Genomic DNA, 20495 nt, shown 5'->3' with positions numbered 1-20495 from the left:
TATCTTCGATGCTTTCTTGAAAAAAAAATGAGAACCACAGACTCTAAACTTACTTTCAAATGTGTTGAAGGACGACAGAGAGTGAATGGAGTGATCGGTTGAGATGGAGTTGTAATGAGGACGGATTTAATGGAAGACTGATGGTGCATTCTAGAGAGAGAGGAACACGTATCTGCATGTGATTTGACCATTTTTTCCGTTGTTCTATCGGGATGTATGAGTTGTGTTACATAACCGGAGTGCGACTCGCATACAGTTGTATGTATTGTGTGTGGCTTAGAGCACTGTCTACTTGCAATCGTTAACAGCAAACATCTCGGTCGTCAGTGGAGTTCCATCCCGTTTCGACACATTCCTCTAGAGTCTAGACGAACGAAGATTTATGCAACGTACTCCATTCCCCTGCAGCATCTTTGGCATAAAATCAAGTCTTCAGTTTCATAGCTATGGTGATTCTAAGGTATCCCCATGTATACGCCTGCTTGACAGATGTTCTGTTTACGGAGTTAGTGGGGGCATGACGTGTAATTTCACATGTCAAACATCGCTGCTATGCGTTTGTCTCTTGTTAGAGGCATTCTCCGTTACTAATGATCATTTTATATAGGACTGATGTGAGCATAGTATAATTTCTGAACCGTGACTGGACGTGAACAGTAGGGCATATACACCTCTGCAAAGTCATATTGTACATGTATCGCAAGGAATCGATGTTTTAAGGAAGTAGTTTTTCGTTTTACACTTTGTCACCATAGTTTATCGTTAAAAAATCTGCAAGGAGAATGTATGTCATGCGCTGGAAATATATTTCTTACATTGGGGTAGTAACAGCGTTGCATTCCATACGACTAATAGGTCGGAAACCGCAATGATCTAGCATTATAGCGCTTTTTTAAGTTCAGAAACCTGTAGGCCTAGGAGTGCGTGTGTTTAAATACTGTCTTATCAATAACTTCTTGGAGAAGACCCTTGACACTAAAACAATACTTTAGAATTGATTGACCTAAAATGCTGCAAACTCCATCCGTTGGAGCTCTATCATGCATAAAAACCACCAGTTTCTTGTTCTTAACCATCTGTTATACCGGCACAACAGTTCCATATCCACTCTACACCGATACAGGATGATAACCTCCTCGACATTCGCACATCTGGAGAAATCTCGTGCTCTTGGATGGGAGTGGGACAGCAGTTACACCCTCGATTCGCACTATTCCTTCACGAAACGTGGAATGCAGCTGTATACTTCTGGTCAGCTGCACACTAAATCGGTGCCAGTGCTGCAGAGAGCGTTGTTTAAAGACAATGCTATTAGATCTTTCAGCTCTAACTTTATCCTAAGAATGCGAGAATGCCCTGTGACCCCCATCCACATAGAGAATGATCGTAAATTTCGCACTATGATCGAATTGCTAGAGATATGTAGGTCGCTGTCTGGTATACTTTGGTGCATATGTTCAAGAATTAACAATGAATGAACGTGCTGCACAGTCATCTATTTAAATTCGCCATGGTACTCGCAAAGTCGTGGAGGGGCTGTTTAGTGATAATACAGAAACTGGGAAGATGCTGCCACATCATTACTTGGTGTTGAAATTACAACAAAATTGCTAATAATACTTACTATTACAGTACATCGGCGGTATCATTTCCATCTCATCTGTTCACTGATATGCTGTTGATTACCACATAATGATTGATTCACATCACTTGTTGAGATCAGTGGCGTAGCGTGGTTGGCAAGGTTGAGGAGACTCTGCTGTTATTATAGGCACACAAAATAGTACAACAAACAATAATTTAAACAAATGAAACAAAACGCATCAAATAAAACAACAACTACTACTACTACTACTACTACTACTACTACTACTACCGCCACAAATAATAATAATAATAACTAACTTGTTCAAGAAACGATGACAATTTTGTAGAACTCCAGCAGCAAGAAAAGAAGCACTTACATTTTCTTGTACACAAGTGCAATGCGTCTGTCTTTTCTTTCCACGAATAAGTCTGTAACTCCGTCTACAAAGATCTGATCACCGAATAGCTCTCCAAGTAGTGACTTTTCTATTGCTAACGTGATCAAACACGACAGCCGGATGTTGAACATTGAATTCCTTAAATAATTCTTCACTCGTTTAAGAGTATTCGTGCTTCGTTCACTGCTTGCTGTAGTTGCGGGTAGGGTCAAAACCAAAATCAGGAAATTCGTTGTTTCTTCGTAAACGGAATCTAAATCATTGTTGACAATGTACTTTAAGACGATTCTTGGAGATAAATGTTTTTTTCTCATCAGCGTATATGTTACACTTTTCATTTTCAACTTGTTCTTGTTTGAAAAAAGGGTACTATTCTAAAAATTGAAGCAGTTTCAACTTTGGGAATTCTTTTTGATAGTTCGGGAAACACTTTTCGTTCAAAAGTTCAACAAACTGAATTTCGGGAAAGGCTTGAAACCTTCTTTACATCTGAACAAAATGCAAATCCAGTATCTCGTAAGTTAGTGACCTGAGAGATGTCTTTTGACTGTCACAGAGTGATACGTTGCCAATCAAACATAAGCTGCATTTAATGCATTCCTCAACGAATGTTTCCGTTCTTAATTGTCGTAAGTTTCTCAAAACAGTTCTTATTTCGTCGTGGCAAGCAGTTATACTGACCAATTTTGACTGAATAACATTGAAGAGATGATCAACATAAACAAAACACCCTCTGTAGAAGCAAAGCAAGTAGACAAACGTAGGATCATCTATCCGTCGTTTCATTCCCAAAGCATAGCTCAGAGATTCTGGGTCCCACTGAGAGTCTGTCTCATCAAATATATAATTAAAAAAAAAAACTGGATAGTCCTGAGAAATGACTAGATGTTGAAACTGCCCTGGAACGAAAGTTCCAACGAGTGTTACTTGCATGTGGCAGTTTAAATCCTGCCTCAGATAGCAATACAGTTCGTTTTGACGATTTGCTGAAAAACGAATGGAATGCAGTAAGATCACTTACAAACATACGTACTTGTCGTATGATTTTGGAGGCATGTAACAGGACCACATTCAGTTGGTGTGCGTAACAATGAAGAAACAGCGCATAAGGACAGAACTGCTTCACCAATTGTTGTAGTCCTCTTTCTCTGCACGCCATTACCGAAGCGCCATCATATGGTTGACTAACCGTTTCCTTCCACATTACATTCTTTCAATACTGCATGAACAATGTTTGACAAACCTTCAGCAGTTTTGTCTCCAGAAACATAATAAAATCCAACGAACCTTTCCTCAATTTTGTCTGCAATACAGTACCTGAATGTTATACTTATTTGACTCTTGCATGAGACGTCTAATGTTTCATCAGCCTGAATCGAAATGAAATTGCATTTCTGAATTTCAGATTTTATTTTCTTATTGACTACCAGAGATATTATTTCTACTACATCATTCTGTATATCTGTAGACGTTCCTTTAAAGGTTGAGGATGATGACAGATGGTCTCCGATTAACTGCTCTCCTTGAGCTAGTAAATCCAACAGTTCCAGATAGTTACCTTTGTTATTGGAGGATTCGTCTTCTCGATGGCCGCGAAAGGCTAGTTCTTGTTTACTAAGTAACACAATTACCTGAATAAGACGAGTCAATACTCCCATGCTGTATGCAACTTGTTCGTTGTATTTTATTGCTGTCAGACCAGCGGCTTCAAAAAGGGCGTGCTCAATTCTACTTTTGCCCAATAACTGAAATGATTCTTTGTTCTGCAGGTGACGTTTTGATGTCTGATGTTTTTGTGCTTTCCTGTCAAAGTTCTTTATTGTACAAATGCCCTCATTGCATCATTCCTTTTCACCACCAAACAGAAGACATATATAACAATATAATCTGTTATTAACAGCATTCGCAGTCAGCCAAGCATACTTTTCGTACCAGGCTGTCTGAAAAGTGCGGTTTTGTGTGGCTTCACTTAAAACTACACTGAGTATAGGAGTAGGTCGTTTGTCCTTCAATTCACATTTTTTTTCGTACGTTAATGTAGAAAAAGGCGTTTTTAATAACAATTCTATAAGGTGTTCAGTTGCTGGCTCACTCGTGTTGGAGACACAACGAAAATATACACTAAAATCACCCAAGAATGACTATGAACACAAACCGCGCGACTGTTCACTTCCGTGTTAAAAGCCAGCATATAATCGGCAGAGTCTAGTCTCGAGACCTGCTAGCAAGTACAGCGCACCGGCCTTCGTGGAAGAGGGGAAGTGGAGGGGGCGCAGGCGCACACAGCCAGGTAAGGGAAGGGAGGCAGAGACTGAGAGCAGTCGAGTCTCAAGCAGGCAGATACACCAATACTCAGGGTGCGGCGGCGCGGGCTACAATGATGTCTTCGCACGTTTAGTACTCTTAGTAGAAAGTTGTTTATATTATTGTTATGAATTACTATTGCCTCTTTTTAAAGCACGAATACAGGGGAGACTAAGTCTCAAAGTCTCCCCTCACGTTACGCCACTGGTTGAGATGGAGTAAGAGTTTTTGTGGAGGGGGCAACACCTTCCGGGGATGGCTAACACCAAAACAGTGATAAAGACCTCGAAGTCATGGCGGAAAAAGCAAAATTTTGGCAATGTACACAGCACGTTACAGCATAAAAAGCGGTGTATCAAACAACAGAATAGGCACTCTCTCTTGCGGCTGATGATCTGTGGGAAATGGTCCTCGTACAGTACAGGCGATAAAACCTTACACTGGTCTGTGCAAGTTACGTCAATCACTGGTCCCCTGCTCGAATGAATAATACCTGTATATTTAATAGGATCGCCGTATATGCTCGATGCCGGCATGCAGATGGCATTTGTATTCGATACATCAGAAAAGAGAGATGCAGTAAAAGTCTATTGGATGAAATTAGCAAACCTTTTAAAGTTCGGAATCTTTCTGTGTTGGTTGGTACAGAATAACGATGATAGAATGTTTGGGTGAAAGACGTGAATGGACCCTGAGGGACGTGAATCTGCTTTGGACTGCAGTACCTGTATGATGTCGAGACTTCCTAATTTTCCTGATGAGAAACACCACTGTAACTGTTCATACTGTCTTTTATACTACCTCGTGTTGCAGGAGCAGGCTTCTTTTGGTGCTGACACATACATGTATGTATGTGTTTGAATGGAAAGACTTGATTCCAAATCGCAGACAGAATTTCTACCAAAATACATAACACCAGGGATCTGAAAAGCCAGTGTACATTTCTTACAACCTCAATCAACACACCATCTACTGTATGTGATCATTCTCAATCAACCATCACTTGTAACCCAGTGGATATATCACAGAACCTCGGATGTAGCATTGAGACAGAATGTGTTACAAATACTGGAGAAAGATCTAGCGGCAGCATGAGGGAGATGCAAATAACGCCGAATCACCTTCTAAATTCAGTGATTTTATCACGAGGTTGCATCGTTGGCTAAGTGTAACTGCACTGTTAGTCTGATAATATACACTCCGGCGATCACTGTCTATATTTAGTGTCACGGTATTTGTCTGGAAAAACCACCTCATTCAGAGGTAGTGCCATACCGTCATTTATAAAGCTGGTATAGCTTTTAACATGGATACTTGTGTGTACCTCTAGAATCAAGACCGCTTGTGATAGTAATATGGTCGTTGCGATTCTTTTTTTTTTTTTTTTAATTTTTTTAACGTATGGTAGTTTGTAAGACGTTTACGCCTCTCTTTCTATGACACAGTAGTATCACTCACAAGAAAAACTTTGAGATACATCCACCCATTGCATATTTTTCGTCAGTATTATTTCGTATCGCCAGAAATCAGTTATTGGTCAAGTATTAAACATGGGAGTGGGGGATGCGTGAGTTGTTCGCCTTGAGTATCAGGTTTATAAAGTGAGTGTGTGTGTGTGTGTGTGTGTGTGTGTGTGTGTGTGTGTGTGTGTGTGCGTGCGTGTTTGTGTTCTAACGTGTGCAAAGGAAATGACTATGCCCAGCCATAAGAAATTGACATGGAATACTGTGACAGAGAAGGGGAGAGTATGCCAAGTCATAAGAATGGTACAGATATTTCTATTTCCAGAGCCACAGCCGTCAGCAGGGTGTATTTCTGATACTTCACTCTTTATTGAATGTCATCCAATTGAGACCGCAATCGTAATATTTCCTTTTAATTGTAGCGATCATATATGCATATGCTGAGTTTGCTAGGACGATTCTGTCCATGTGTGCTTGGTGCACGGGGCAGTGGTGGACTGAGGCAGGAATGATTCACATTTCCGGCTAATGGTAGGAACTGTCTGAATGGAGTGGCCTCTTGGGATGCATAAATATAGCTGACTTAGCCATGGCGTCCTCTAGACAGCCAAACAGTGGACTAATACTTAGTATGTGTTGGATTGCTTCCATGATCGCTTTCAAATTTGAGAAGAGTGAATATGGACATACGTTTGCACTGGACCATTATTCCCTCCATGTAAATTGCCGCCGTCCGAAGTGGCCGAGCGGTTCTAGGTGCTACAGTGTGGAACTGCGCGACTGCTACGGTCGCAGGTTCGAATCCTGCCTCAGGCATGGATTTGTGTGATGTCCTTAGGTTAGTTAGGTTTAAGTAGTTCTAAGTTCTAGGGGACTGATGACCACAGCAGTTAAGTCCCATAGTGCTCAGAGCCATTTTTTTGTAAATTGCCCAGTTGACTGCCTATATACATTTTGTGCCTTTATTTGGTTGAGGGGACGTTGATTGTGGCATGTGCACTTAGCAAGTGAAAGACGTGTGGAAGACACTTTTGCTGGCTCTCTAGACATGAGAAACACCTTAGCTGACTTTGTGAATTATAAGAATGATTTGGAATCTGTTACATCACTGACATCGGTATTCGTGAGTGGAGTTATCAGTTTCCTCTATTCTTTTTTCGAGTTCTCATGTAAAGGTCTTCACAGACAGGATAACTTTCTAGTTACTCAGTGGTATACAGCACACTACAGCTCGCTTAAGTTTCGAATTTTTAGAGAAATAATTTTCAGTCTATATCTTCGGAGTTATACTGTGATAGCGATACTACTGCTATGCAAGCAATATTGCCGTGTGCTTGATACCGAGAAGTATCGCGTAAATAGTGTGATATTCTCGCAAACCAAGTGAAACTACATATGTTCTTTTAATCCCAGAGTCTGGAGATGGGTGTAGAAAGCAAGCAAGAATGCAGGTCAGGGCCAGAAACAGTAACGTCTTTGTACATGTCCGTCTTTACACAAAAGTACGGAGAGTGACGCTGGTCCACTCAAGGCACTCTGGTCACACGTCAGGAGTGGATGACTTGTGACTGTAAGCCGCAGTGGGTGAGTGCCCAACCATGCAGGAAAAAGTCTACTGCTGTGAGGAGTATACCTACGGTGTATGTCCTTATGCTGTATGTCTTTGCGGTATATATACGAGTGCCTGACAGGTGAAAGCTATATTGAATAATGCAAAAGGGGCGATTTTGTATGGCACAGGATACAAATTGTATGTTTACTACATCGGCACGGTATGCAGTGATATATTGTCGAGTTGGAGATCGGTTTCATGTTCTAATATTCAAGCTTCCATCCTCAGTGGCAGAGCAGTGTAACTGAGTAAGAGTCCTTCTGTATCTGGCGATCTGTAGGTCACTTTTGCAGGGTTTAATTGTCAGTGCAGTATAGCGATCTGCTCAAAATTGTTTTGCTGCTGAAAGTCTTATCTGCAAAGAACAAACTAAAGGCGGGCAGTGCTTCCACACCGGCGGCATCAGTAATCTGGTGGGTACATTCAGTAAAAGGCAATCATAATGCTCCATTCATTCACAAAACATCATTTTGTGCCAAGACATAGGGGCCTCTACATAGTGGTGAGAGCGTTTGCGTTTCGGAGATATTTGTTGAAAGCAGGACTTAACGATTTCCAGGATGGGTAACACGTGATAGAAGGGGTGCCACGTTGGGACTATCAGAAGAAATGCACTGTGCGTTATTCTGGGCTATTTTCGTAAACAGGTTCTGTTAGGACAACAATTTCCATGCGGACAAGCTGAGACATCATAAAAGTTTATACTAAAGCGACTGTTAACTGTTTCTGTGATACTTTACAATTTCTGAGAGGTCGACTTGGCTCTTATTTACATAGTCATGTGACATCCGTATAACATTGAGAACCTTTCAGATGTGCCTAAAATGGTAAGTCGCTAAGCGAACATTTCACTACGATGCGTCAGCCACGCTTGGCAGTTAAATTCATGTGCAGCTAGACGCATCTCACATGTCCTGTTAGGATTGCTTGGAACAATGTACCCTGAGCTATTCTGGGAAGCATTGGAACAAATTTCTATAGCGCAACCTGTGTCGTCAGTATACTATTGAGAACCTTTTAGTTACGTCTGTGAGGGTGAGTCGCTATGCAAACATCTCTCTCGACGTTGGGCTAGCAGTTATACGTCACCACACCAGCCATGGTGGTTAGGTGACCACGTGCACGTCCAGAGACATAGAGATGTGACGTCAGTATAACACTCGAAGAATTCTAACTGTATACCCGAAAATAGACGTGACTTTAACGTGCTTCCTGCAGGTGACAGCAGTGTGAGAGTGATGGCTCATGCTCCGGCGCTGGTTTGCATCTGGCTAGCTCTGGAGAGCTCCTCTGTAGTGTCAGCACATGTGTGCATTGGAAAAGTTTGTTAATATGTCGCGTTTGACAATAGTTTTAAAGCGTTTTTTACGTGCACTGAGTGCTTCTGCACAGCATTATTTTCGGCTGTCTAAGCACTGTGAGCGTGTTTGCAGAGCCTTTTACATGCGCTATTTTATAACAATTTGTGATTTGTTTGCATGTCTGTACATCAGTGTAGTGCAATATTTCGACAGTTAACGATTAGTGAGCGTGTTTGCAGAGCCTTTACATGAGTTATTTTGATAATTTACAAGTTGTTTTCGTATCTGCACATCAGTGTACTGCATTATTTCGGTGATTTACGAGTAGTTTGCAGGTCTGTATGCTGTGTACTGCATTATTTCGCTAATTGATGAGTTGTTTGCTTGTCTGTACATTAGTATACTGCATTATTTCGATAATTTGCGAGTAGTTTTTTCTGAAGACTAGAAATCTACTCTGTAGGAATCAGCATGGGTTCGAAAAAGACGGTCGTGTGAAACCCAGCTCGCGCTATTTGTCCACAAGACTCAGAGGGCCTTAGACACGGGTTCACAGGTAGATGCCGTGTTTCTTGACTTCCGCAAGGCGTTTGACACAGTTCACCACAGTCGTTTAATGAACAAAGTAAGAGCATACGGACTATCAGATCAATTGTGTGATTGGATTGAGGAGTTCCTAGATAACAGAACGCAGCACGTCATTCTCAATGGAGAGAAGTCTTCCGAAGTAAGAGTGTTTTCAGGTGTGCCGCAGGGGAGTGTCATAGGACCGTTGCTATTCACAATATACATAAATGACCTGGTGGATGACATTGGAAGTTCACTGAGACTTTTTGCAGATGATGCTGTGGTGTATCGAGAGGTTGCAACAATGGAAAATTGTACTGAAATGCAGGAGGATCTGCAGCGAATTGACGCATGGTGCACGGAATGGCAATTGAATCTCAATGTAGACAAGTGTAATGTGATGCGAATACATAGAAAGATAGGTCCCTTATCATTTAGCTACAAAATAGCAGGTCAGCAACTGGAAGCAGTTAATTCCATAAATTATCTGGGAGTACGCATTAGGAATGATTTAAAATGGAATGATCATATAAAGTTGATCGTCGGTAAAGCAGATGCCAGACTGAGATTCATTGGAAGAATCCTAAGGAAATGCAATCCGACAACAAAGGAAGTAGGTTACAGTACGCTTGTTCGCCCACTGCTTGAATACTGCTCAGCAGTGTGGGATCCGCACCAGATAGGGTTGATAGAAGAGATAGAGATGATCCAACGGAGAGCAGCGCGCTTCGTTACAGGATCATTTAGTAATCGCGAAAGCGTTACGGAGATGATAGATAAACTCCAGTGGAAGACTCTGCAGGAGAGGCTCAGTAGCTCGGTACGGGCTTTTCTTAAAGTTCCGAGAACATACCTTCACCGAAGAGTCAAGCAGTATGTTGCTCCCCCCTACGTATATCTCGCGAAGAGACCATGAGGATAAAATCAGAGAGATTAGAGCCCATACAGAATCATACCGACAATCCTTCTTTCCACGTACAATACGATACTGGAATAGAAGGGAGAACCGATAGAGGTACTCAGGGTAACCTCCGCCACACACCGTCAGGTGGCTTGCGGATTATGGATGTAGATGTAGATGTAGATGTAGTTTTCAGGTATGTAGGGTATGTAGCGTGAGCCCAAGCACTTCAGGGTGAGTGTTTGTATTAGTGTAATAAATGAACTACGTGAAATCCAACCCTAAATAAATTGTTCCAAAATAAATAAAGTACACTCCTTCCTCTCTCCAGCAGTCCAGCACAGGCTGAGTCCTTTTCCCGATATTTTTCTCCCTCAGACCGCCATCTTGGATTTCATCAAAGAAGGCGACGACAGTGCCCTCTGGTGGCAGTACTGTGTACTTGAGCAGTTGGACTCCAGATCTCATGTTGAACATACTGGATGGAGCTACTGCCTCAGATTGTTTAAATAAACGCTGCATGCAAAATAAAGACTTACGTCCATTCTATCCAACAGCCCAACACAGGCTGAGTCCTTTCCCCACCAGTTCCTAGGAAGATGTTGCGATCGGATGACTTAGGTTATTGGAGGTAGCCCAGGTGACCTATTTTCCCGCCACTTCCTTAGTTTAGTGGAGGTGCCCATTGTCAGCTTTTCCCACCAAAATATGAACTTCCTACCATATTCTGGAGGAAGGGAGGGGGAGGGGGATTTAGGTTAGTGTTTATGGGGACAATGTTCAGTGCACAGAATATTGAATGTGATGCTGCACAACAGACAACCCCAGAATGTACCTATGTCGAGCCATCAACATAATCATCTGCAACTGTAGAAGGGTTAGGATCACTAATATTGGAACATAGCTTAGTGGAAAAGTGCATCTGATTGAATGAATGGCGTTTCTTCTTACATGATGATGGTCGTTTCTGGACATGTCCCCATCGGGATAGACAGCTGCTTGAAACATGCACTGTGGCACAAACACAAACTGGAGGGGGGGCTATGATACTACGTGGGACATTTACCTTCCTTGTACTGGCCCTTTGGTAGTAATCGAAGGCACCATGACAACTGTGGACTATCTGAACATTATGGTGGACTCCCAGCATCCCTTCATGCATGATGTCTTCCCCAAAGATCATAGCATGTTGTAGCGGGGTAATTGTGTATATAACAAGGCCAATATCATGTTGCAGTGGTTTGAAGAGCATGATAGTGCACTCATGCTGATATCTTGTCCACCAAATTCGTCTGATCTGAACCCAATCAAACACAACTGGGACGCTGTTGAGCGCAAACTGCATGCTCATAAATCACTGACCCATTTCTATGGGAACTGTGTAAACTATGCATAGGCATCTGGTGCCATGTACATTTACCTTTGGATACATATGCTCTGCAGCTGGTCGTCATAATACTTCGGCTTATCAATACATATTGCGCATTTTGTTTTGTAGGGTATTTCACTGTCATCAGAACCTCCTTACATAAGATTTCTGGAAACAACAATGTACCAGTAACGAATTTAATCTAAGCTTTTTGCTCACTTTCGTGTGTACTTCACAAGCATAAAAATTTCACTGTGCCTGTTGTTTGTGATAACGCTTCTCGGTTTCATGAGAATTTGGAAATTTCGTGCTGTAGTGGAAGTAATCCTGCTGGAGTCTCTATAGTATGTTTATAACATGCGTATTGACTTCCTCAAAGAAAAGCAGCACGTTTCGTCACAGACTCATTCAGTAAGGGCGAAAAAGTCACACAGGTGCTCCTCCAACTCCAGTGGCAGGCACTACAAGAGACATCCTGCATCGCAGTGTGGTTCACTGTTAAATTTCTGAGAGAGTACGATCCTAGAAGAGTCAACCAATGTATTTCTTTCCCTGTACATATTTCTCGGAAAGACCATGAAGGTAGAATAAGAGAGATTGGAGGTCACACTGATGCTTATCAATACTCATTCTTACCGCTCTCAGTATTCGCGACTGTAACAAGAAAGGGAAGATGGGACAATGGTACAAAAAGTACCCTCAACCACACACAATAAGGTGGCTTGCAAAGTGTGGATGTAGATGTGTGTCACATTGTCTGAGCATGTGTTATTAATTAATCTGTATTTTTTATTCACACAGCGTTTACGTTCATTTCACTCCTGCAGAGATTTAAGTGCGATAACTTAATCCAAGTAATATCAATAGCAGAGCTCTATCTGTGGGCCAGAGATTTAAGAGCTGTGACGAGTGTCCCTAGATGGCGTTGGGTACTACAATTGCGCTGGTTATCGCCAAAAAGTACCAGGAAAAAGGCGCGCACTGCAATCCTCGTGGCGTGTACCGGTAGGTGAATGATATAATTTTTTCGTGTTTTTCATTTAATGTAAGTAATGAAATTCAGATCTTGTGTAACAGCAAAACTCAGTTACTGGGACATATAAGATTTATTTCTGACATAACACTGTTGAATTTCATAGATTGCATAAGATTCAGAAAGCATTCCTGTTCAGTTAGTATTCGTGCAGATTGGTATGTATAAATAACCATTAGCATTTACATTTTTTCCTGTTGGTGTTGCAGTAAAAATTTTTATTGCATACCGGTATTTTTAGTTTTTTGCGCCCTAGTACTGAACCCTAAATGTAACTGTGCGCACTGATATCAGTGCTACATTTCATTTTTATTTATATCCCACCAAGTTTCCGATATGTATATTAATTTTGATTTGTGCTGTTGCAATAAGTTTGTAGACACTATACGTCGATTTTTGGTGGAAGTACAATATAAAGTGTATGGATAAGTGTGGACTTTGGAAAGTTTAGTGATTTCGCTATGAGGTGAGGAAGTACCATTCCGCTTTCAAATTGCAGGTAATAGCATTACTTGTTAGAGCAATAATGAATTTCTGTAAATTACATCTGTTTGTAATAATTGCAAAGTCATATTCCACTTATACTTTCAGCACAATACTATTGCAGCACTGACTAAAAACCCAAAAGCGTGAAAAGATCATCTCCTTATAATTTGTTGGTTTCATTGGAATTTTTGCTACCTCTTGGTCAATCTGAGCAACGGATCTATATTGAAGTTTTCAAATGTTTGTGTCGAAGCCCAATCTGCAGGAGATATGGTACGCAGTCTGTAGCACAAAAACTTTGACCTCTCTGGGTCGCTTGGAGAACATTTTTCCACACAGGCGACTTATCAAGTGGCGTTCCCCACCTTCGCCTGAGTGGACAGTCACCTGTGTCAGTTTTCGCTCCTATGATACATACTGTATACAAATCTTGCACGTAGGCACACCTCTCAGCTTGACACCCCAAGACGGCGCTGTTAATTGTGATACGGTACGTCCTGCACAGAAATCATACAGTTACGGCGCCCCTCTCAGATTGGCTACTCAAACTGCGTCTTGTGTCGCTTCGGCCTTAAATGGACACTGACTTTACTTAAATAAAGGTGTCTCATTGGACCTTTCCGTCAGAATCTCTACCAGTACAAGCTGTAGCTTTTTCTCTGTTATGTCTGAAGGTGTGAGACAAAAAGCTTTTACGCATTTATTATCTAACAGCATTTTTTTCCAATACTGTCCGAGGTTTGTGTAAAAGGTGAAATTCCTGTCTTCTTTGACTACAGCCGAATCTCAAGTAATGAGAACGGAACTAAAGTTATTGCGCAATATTTAGTATTCCTTACCGTTATATTCATACAATTAATTTGACTGTAAATTTTGAGCTTCTGGCAGCTTGTTGAACCATATCTGCCCAGTAATATAAGGGCTATTGTCAGTTATTTTTAATTTTTTCCTCTGCCGGAAGTAGTTCCCCTTACTTTGAGTATCATAATTATGTGTGTCATTGCACTTCTTTAGTTTGTTTTTACTATTCAGAAAAAATGTAATAAGTTTCTACAAATACAAGGAATATACTGTTAGATAATTATGTTGGATAAAAGTTTCACGACAGGACTCTCTGGACTTTAGTCCACGCAGTTACCTAATGGCTCTTTTCTGTAACACTAATATTCTGTTCAGGTGCAGGTCTGCCGCACAACCCCTTGAGTTCAATACCTTAATTAAGAAATGGATAGGCTGTTCCATAGTAAACAATTTTTAGTGTTTGAAATTGGCACTATTTTTGCCAACTGACTCGTAAGATACAGGCTACTGCTGATTTTCTCACACACTGAAGTAATGTGGTTTACCCAACAGAGATTTTTGTCTAGGTGGACACCAAGAAATTTAATGTCATCTGTTTCTGCTTATGTAATACCACAAATATTGTTTATTCCAGCCTCATGAGAACCAGTGGTTTTAAATGGTGTTTTAAATGGTGTACAAAATATAGTAGGTGGTTGCTTCCATCACACCCTTAGCTGCAAGTGAGTTTAATGTCTCCAAGTCTTTTTCATAAAATAAGAGGGCGGTGTCATCAGCATAGGTTACTAGATGTGAGTTGAAAGGTTGTGTCAAGTCATTGTCATAAACCAAGAAGAGAAAGGGACCAATGATCAATCCCTGCAGTATCCCCTGAATTACTGTGTCTCTAGAAGATTGGAAATCTATTACCCTGTTACCTATTTTACTTGAAAGTTTAGTACATTGTTTGTGATTTGTCAAAGACGTGTTCAGCAATTTCATAGATCAGTCCTTGGTGTTGTAAGCCTTCGATTTATTAATGAGCAACCTATGGTTGACTGAGTCGAAGGCTTTGGAAAGTTCTAAGAATATGCCACCTGTCTTTGTACCTTGGTCTAGGAGAGTGTATACCTTATGGAGGAATTCAGCAACTGCAGTAGTTGTGCACCGATCTTTCCTAAAGCCATGGTGTGTTTCCATTAGCAATTTGTTCTTTGTAAAATAAGCAGAGCTGATAAAGGATAGCCATTTCAAAAATTTTACTAAAGGTAAATGGTATTGTGTGGTAGTTTAAAACTTCTTTTTTACTCTCCTTTTTATGTACCGTTTTAACAATGCTTATTTTTAAACTACTAGAGTAAGTGCTTTCTCTAATACTACAGTTTGTGAGGTGCATTAGTGGTTTACCTATTTCTTTTATACATTTGTAACTACTACACTCAACTTATCACCTCATCCAGCTGAGTACTTGATCTTTAATGTGAGGATTATGTTTCAAATATCACTTCCTTTAACCTCATGAAATTCAAAACTCACTGCTTGGGGAGTGTGCTTCAGTATCTCTCAGTACATTTATAAGATTTCATGTTGGTGATGTGAAATGCTTATGAAAAAAGTTAAATAATTCTTTGGGTTCTTTTATAATATTAACAACGTGCACAATGCATAAGAGTTTACTGTCCCCAGTTGTGCAGGTTTTTCGATACTTATTCATCAGTTTCCAGGACATCTTGTTTACATTTTTACATTGAGAGGTTTCGTTACTGTGGACTTGTTTTCTCAAGTTTGAAAGTTCTGCTTTAAATGTTTTCTTAGCTTTGTTATATGTTTGTTTGAAAATGTGCAGTCTTGTTGATTTGTGCAGGACATCCAGGTCATGAATATTTTGCCTGAATTTAACAAGGCTGGATTGAAGTCTGAGTTTGTTATTTCTTCCACTCTGACTGTCTATTGGCCCTGTCTGCATGTCTTTAATGGGACAACAGGAATCAAAGTCTCTCAGTAGTATGTTACAAAACTCATCCCATTTGTTATCTGATCCTTACACATCGTAGATTCGATCCCACTTCTCCCAAGGTTGTTTAATTTGCAGAGAGTTGATATTACTGTTGCTCATAACTCGGTTTTTTTTAAACGTTTTTGGAATTATTTTAGGAGCTGTTTTTCTGAATTTAATCTGTTGCGCAAAGGGGTTTGAGTAATAAAAGTCTATGTTACTAAACTTATCAGTGTATTCACCAGTTTTGTTAGTTATTGCATAATGTATCCTGGTAGAACTAGAATCTGAGGCTCTGGTATCCATGGTAACTATATTTCTAAGATTGTATGAAGTTAATACATCTACAAGTTTCATGTTAACAATGCTGTTGGAGTTTGCATCAATGTTACGGTCTCCACACATAGTAAGGTCATTGGGACCAGTTTGCTTAATTATGGTACTGAAGCTGTTGAGAAAATGGGTTACATCTGAACAAGGTGGTCTGTACACTCCTATTACTTTATAAATTACTACACTGACTCCATGCTCTATTAGTCAAATTGAAATACCACTTACTTTAATATCCCCTCTTCACTGTACTGCTCAATAAATGTAAGTTTCTCACACATAGTATGTTCTCTTGCAATGATTGCTTCACCTCCACCATTATGCTGTTTCTTACAATAACTGTTTATCAGTATATGACAATCTAGTTTATAACAGTTAATTTCATTACATTTTATACCATGTTCAGTTAATGCTAACATTTGTGGTGACTGCTCATGATTAAAAGGGTGTTATACAAAATGGCAACTTGTGTAGATGAAGTACCAGTTTCACTTGTAGTCTAAAAGCCAATGGTACACATTCCTAATTTATTATTCTTTGAGGGAGTGTACCACACTTTAATAGTTACATAAGTAATTCATTATTCAAACACAGGGACAAGAGTGATTTTCAATTATATCTACATATTCATTACATTACAGGTCCAGTATCTCTAAATGGTTTGCACTGACATAATTTTACACCATTCCATCTTCACTGATAGCATTCTCATTAACCCATCACTTTCATTTCCATGTGTGTAATTAACTGCACAAAAGGAGACAGTCTAACTGTTGTGTTTGAAAGGTAATAAAAAATTGTCTGCTCTATGAAATCGGATAAAAATTAAAGCAGATTAAAAGTATAATTATTATCTAAACCTTTAACAACATAATCAAATCGTTAAGCAATTTGTTCTCTAATATAAGACCTAGTTTAAAAGCACATTGCAGAAAATAGCCAGGAATACGGGTAGATCTTGCATCAGACAAGCACAAAATTTTCACAACAAGCTGAGATGTCATCATCAGTTGTTGTAGACTGATTACATCATGTTTGTGGTCTCCAATCTTACACCTGTTTATGTTCCTGACTCCTTTCCATATAGCAAGACAGTACAGAAGCCATAATTTAGTGTTGCTCAGCTTAGCTTACAGGCACCTAGACCATACCTCTGAGCACTTTTAAATCTGTCTGCGTTTGTCATGTGCACTGTGTCAATTGCACTGTGGTCTTTACCTCTACTGTCCATGGAACATTTGGAGATCAAAGTCTGTTTCTAACAAAGATTTACCCATTTTTATTGTTAATGAGTTTTTAATGTTTTAATTTTAATGGATTATTTTCTTAAAATCTCTGTGAGACAGTGTGCAGAAGTATTACATGGTTTCGTACATTGAGGTGTCAAATTTTGTGGGATACCTCCTAATATCGTGTCAGACCTGCTTTTTCCCAGCGTCATGCGAGAACTCAATGTGGCATGGACTCAACAGGTTGTTGGACTTCCCCTGCAGAAATATTGAGCCATGCTGCCTCTATAGCTGTCCATAGTTAAAAAAGTGTTGTTGGTGCAGGATTTTGTGCACGAACTGACCTCTCGGTTATATCCCACAAATGTCTCATGTGGATCATGATGGGTGATGTGGATGGCCATATCGTTTGCTTGAATTGTCCAGAATGTTTTTCAAACCATCAATAACTATTGTGGCGCAATGGGATTGTGCATTGTCAGCCATAAAAATTCCATCATTCTTTGGCTACATGAAAGGCACGAATAGCTGCAGATGGACTCCAAGTAGTCAAACATAACCATTTCTAGTCAATGATCAGGTCAGTTGGACCAGAGGACCCAGTCTATTCCATGAAAACACAGCCCATACCATTATGTAGCCACTACCATCTTGCACAGTGCCTTGGGTCCATGGCTTCATGGGGTGTGCAACACACTCAGACCTTATCATTACTCTTTCCAACTGAAATCAGAACTTCCCTGACCGTGCCACAGTTTTCCACTCATCTAGAGCCAACTGATATGAACACAAGCTCAGGTGAGATGGTGCAGGTGATATCATGCTGCTAGCAAAGGAACTCATGTCAGTTGTCTGCTGCCAGAGTCCAGTAACCCCATATTTTGCCACACTGTCCTAACGGATGTGTTTATTGTGCATCCCACATTGTTTCCTGAAGTTATTTCACACAGTTTTGCTTGTGTGTTAGCACTGACAACTCTATGCAAACCCTGCTGCTCTCAGTCATTAAGCAAAGGCCTTCAGCCACTGCACTGTTTGTGGTAAGAGGTAATACCTGAAATTTGGTATTCTTGGCACATTATTGAGACTGTGGGTTTCAGAATGTTGAATTCTCTAACAATTTTTAAAATTGAATATCCCAGGTACCATTCTGCATTCAAAGTGTGTTAATTCCTGTTGTACTGCCATAATCACATTGGAAACTTTTTCATGTAAATAACCAGAGTAAGACTGACAGCTTTGCCAATGCACTGCCCTTTAATAACATGTGTATGCAATAATATCATTGTCCCTATATGTGCATAAGAGTATCCCATGACTTTTGTCACTTCAGTGTATTCCTACCACTCACTGAAATTGGATTTCACCTAGACAGAGAAAATGATGATCTCAGAGAAATGGGAATAGGAAAGCCCTTGTATATGCCCCAGACTATAGGGCTGCAAAACTGTTAGAAGTGTGGAGGAGCTTTACATTGACTACCAGCTGGACATATCACAATCTGACAAGTTTACATTCATGGAGCTCAGGTTTGTAATCAGACATTTAATGGATTTCTTACAGACAATAGTACTCCAAATATGTAAAATACACAACTCAGTCATCAAAGGATCCACTGAAATTAAAATCATAAAAAGTTGATTAAAAGAGACTGTATATCACTACATCATGCTTTATCATACTGCCCTCCCTTCTGCCGAAAGAACAGTGAAGTATAATATTGCAAATCAGTAGGAAATAATGAATGAGATGAATGTAATAACATTGGGAGTAATGCACTGAGGAACATTAGATGAAATGCTATTTCAGAATGCAGTACTCGAGTTGCAACTTGTAATGATGGCCGCAATTTGCATCTGTGGGTGCCCACATACATTTTTTGTGATTGCTCTAGTGTACCCAATATCAGACCATCAGCACATATGATACTGACAGCCCAATCTGTTGCTGAAATTAATTAGTTAGTTTGTGGGTTGTGTTTTTTAAATCTTGTAATGTAGCAAAGCATTCAGCGACATGGAATAAGGGAAGTTATACATTAACAGGCAGAAGGAACCACTGCATGCCACCTCTTTAAAATACACTAACAACAAATAATGATTAGTGCTAAATGTCTGAAAATGATAATTATGCTAATTATGTTTTCATTTCTTAATGTATGTATATTAGGAGAAACAACAGCTACTTGGAAAAAAAGTCACTCTTCCTCTCCCCACACTACTCAGCTGCTGTTTCCATTTAACATTTTAAATGATTGAAACCTGAAATTGGTAGCAGTCAGTTTTTTGGGGAAAATTTAAGTGTATGCCAAAAGCATAGGCAAATGGGAACTGGAGATGGTGTATTTGTCACAGTAAACAAGAAACTCAAATCCACTGACATAGAAATTGAAGCTGGATGTGAGAGTGTTTAGGCAAGACTCGGTATCAGGAATGGCCATAAAATGATAATTGGATCCTTCTGTCACCCACCAGACTCATCATTTGATGTAACCAAAAACTTTAGAGAAACCTTCAGCTCATTTGTACATAAGTTCCTCAGTTATACTGTAGTCATCAGTGGAGACTAATCATCCAACAATGAATTGGGAAAATTACAGTTTTGTTCCCACTACAACAGTTCATAACGGGGAAGAAACCTTCATGGTGTACAGCCACTGTAAAGAAACTTTCTAACAAAATGGAGATTACTGCATAATAAGTGTAAAACAAAGCCTAGGACTGCAGATAGAAAGATGGTGAATGAAATGCATCTGGCTGTCAAGATAGAAATGCATGATGCTTTTAGTGACTACCGTATCAGAGTATTGTCAAGTGATCTTTTACAGAACCTGGAGAAATTCTGGTCATATGTAAAGGCTGTTAGTGGCACCAATGTTTGTGTCCAGTCCCTAGCAAATAGACAGGAACTGAAATTGTGGATAGCAGTTTAAAGCTGAAATGCTTAACTCCATTTTCAAATGTTCCTTTACAAAGGAAAACCCAGGAGAATTGCCCCAATTTAATCCTTGTATCACTGTAAAGATAAATGAAGTAAGTGTTAGTGTTAGTGGTGTTGAGAAACAGCTGCATTCTTTAAAAGTGAACAAAGCCCCAAGCCCCAATGGAATCCCTGTCAGATTCTATGCTCAATTTGTAAC

The sequence above is a fragment of the Schistocerca gregaria genome, chromosome X, assembly GCF_023897955.1.
Source record: "Schistocerca gregaria isolate iqSchGreg1 chromosome X, iqSchGreg1.2, whole genome shotgun sequence".
NCBI classification, from domain to species: domain Eukaryota; kingdom Metazoa; phylum Arthropoda; class Insecta; order Orthoptera; family Acrididae; genus Schistocerca; species Schistocerca gregaria.
This window is presented reverse-complemented; position numbering follows the sequence as displayed.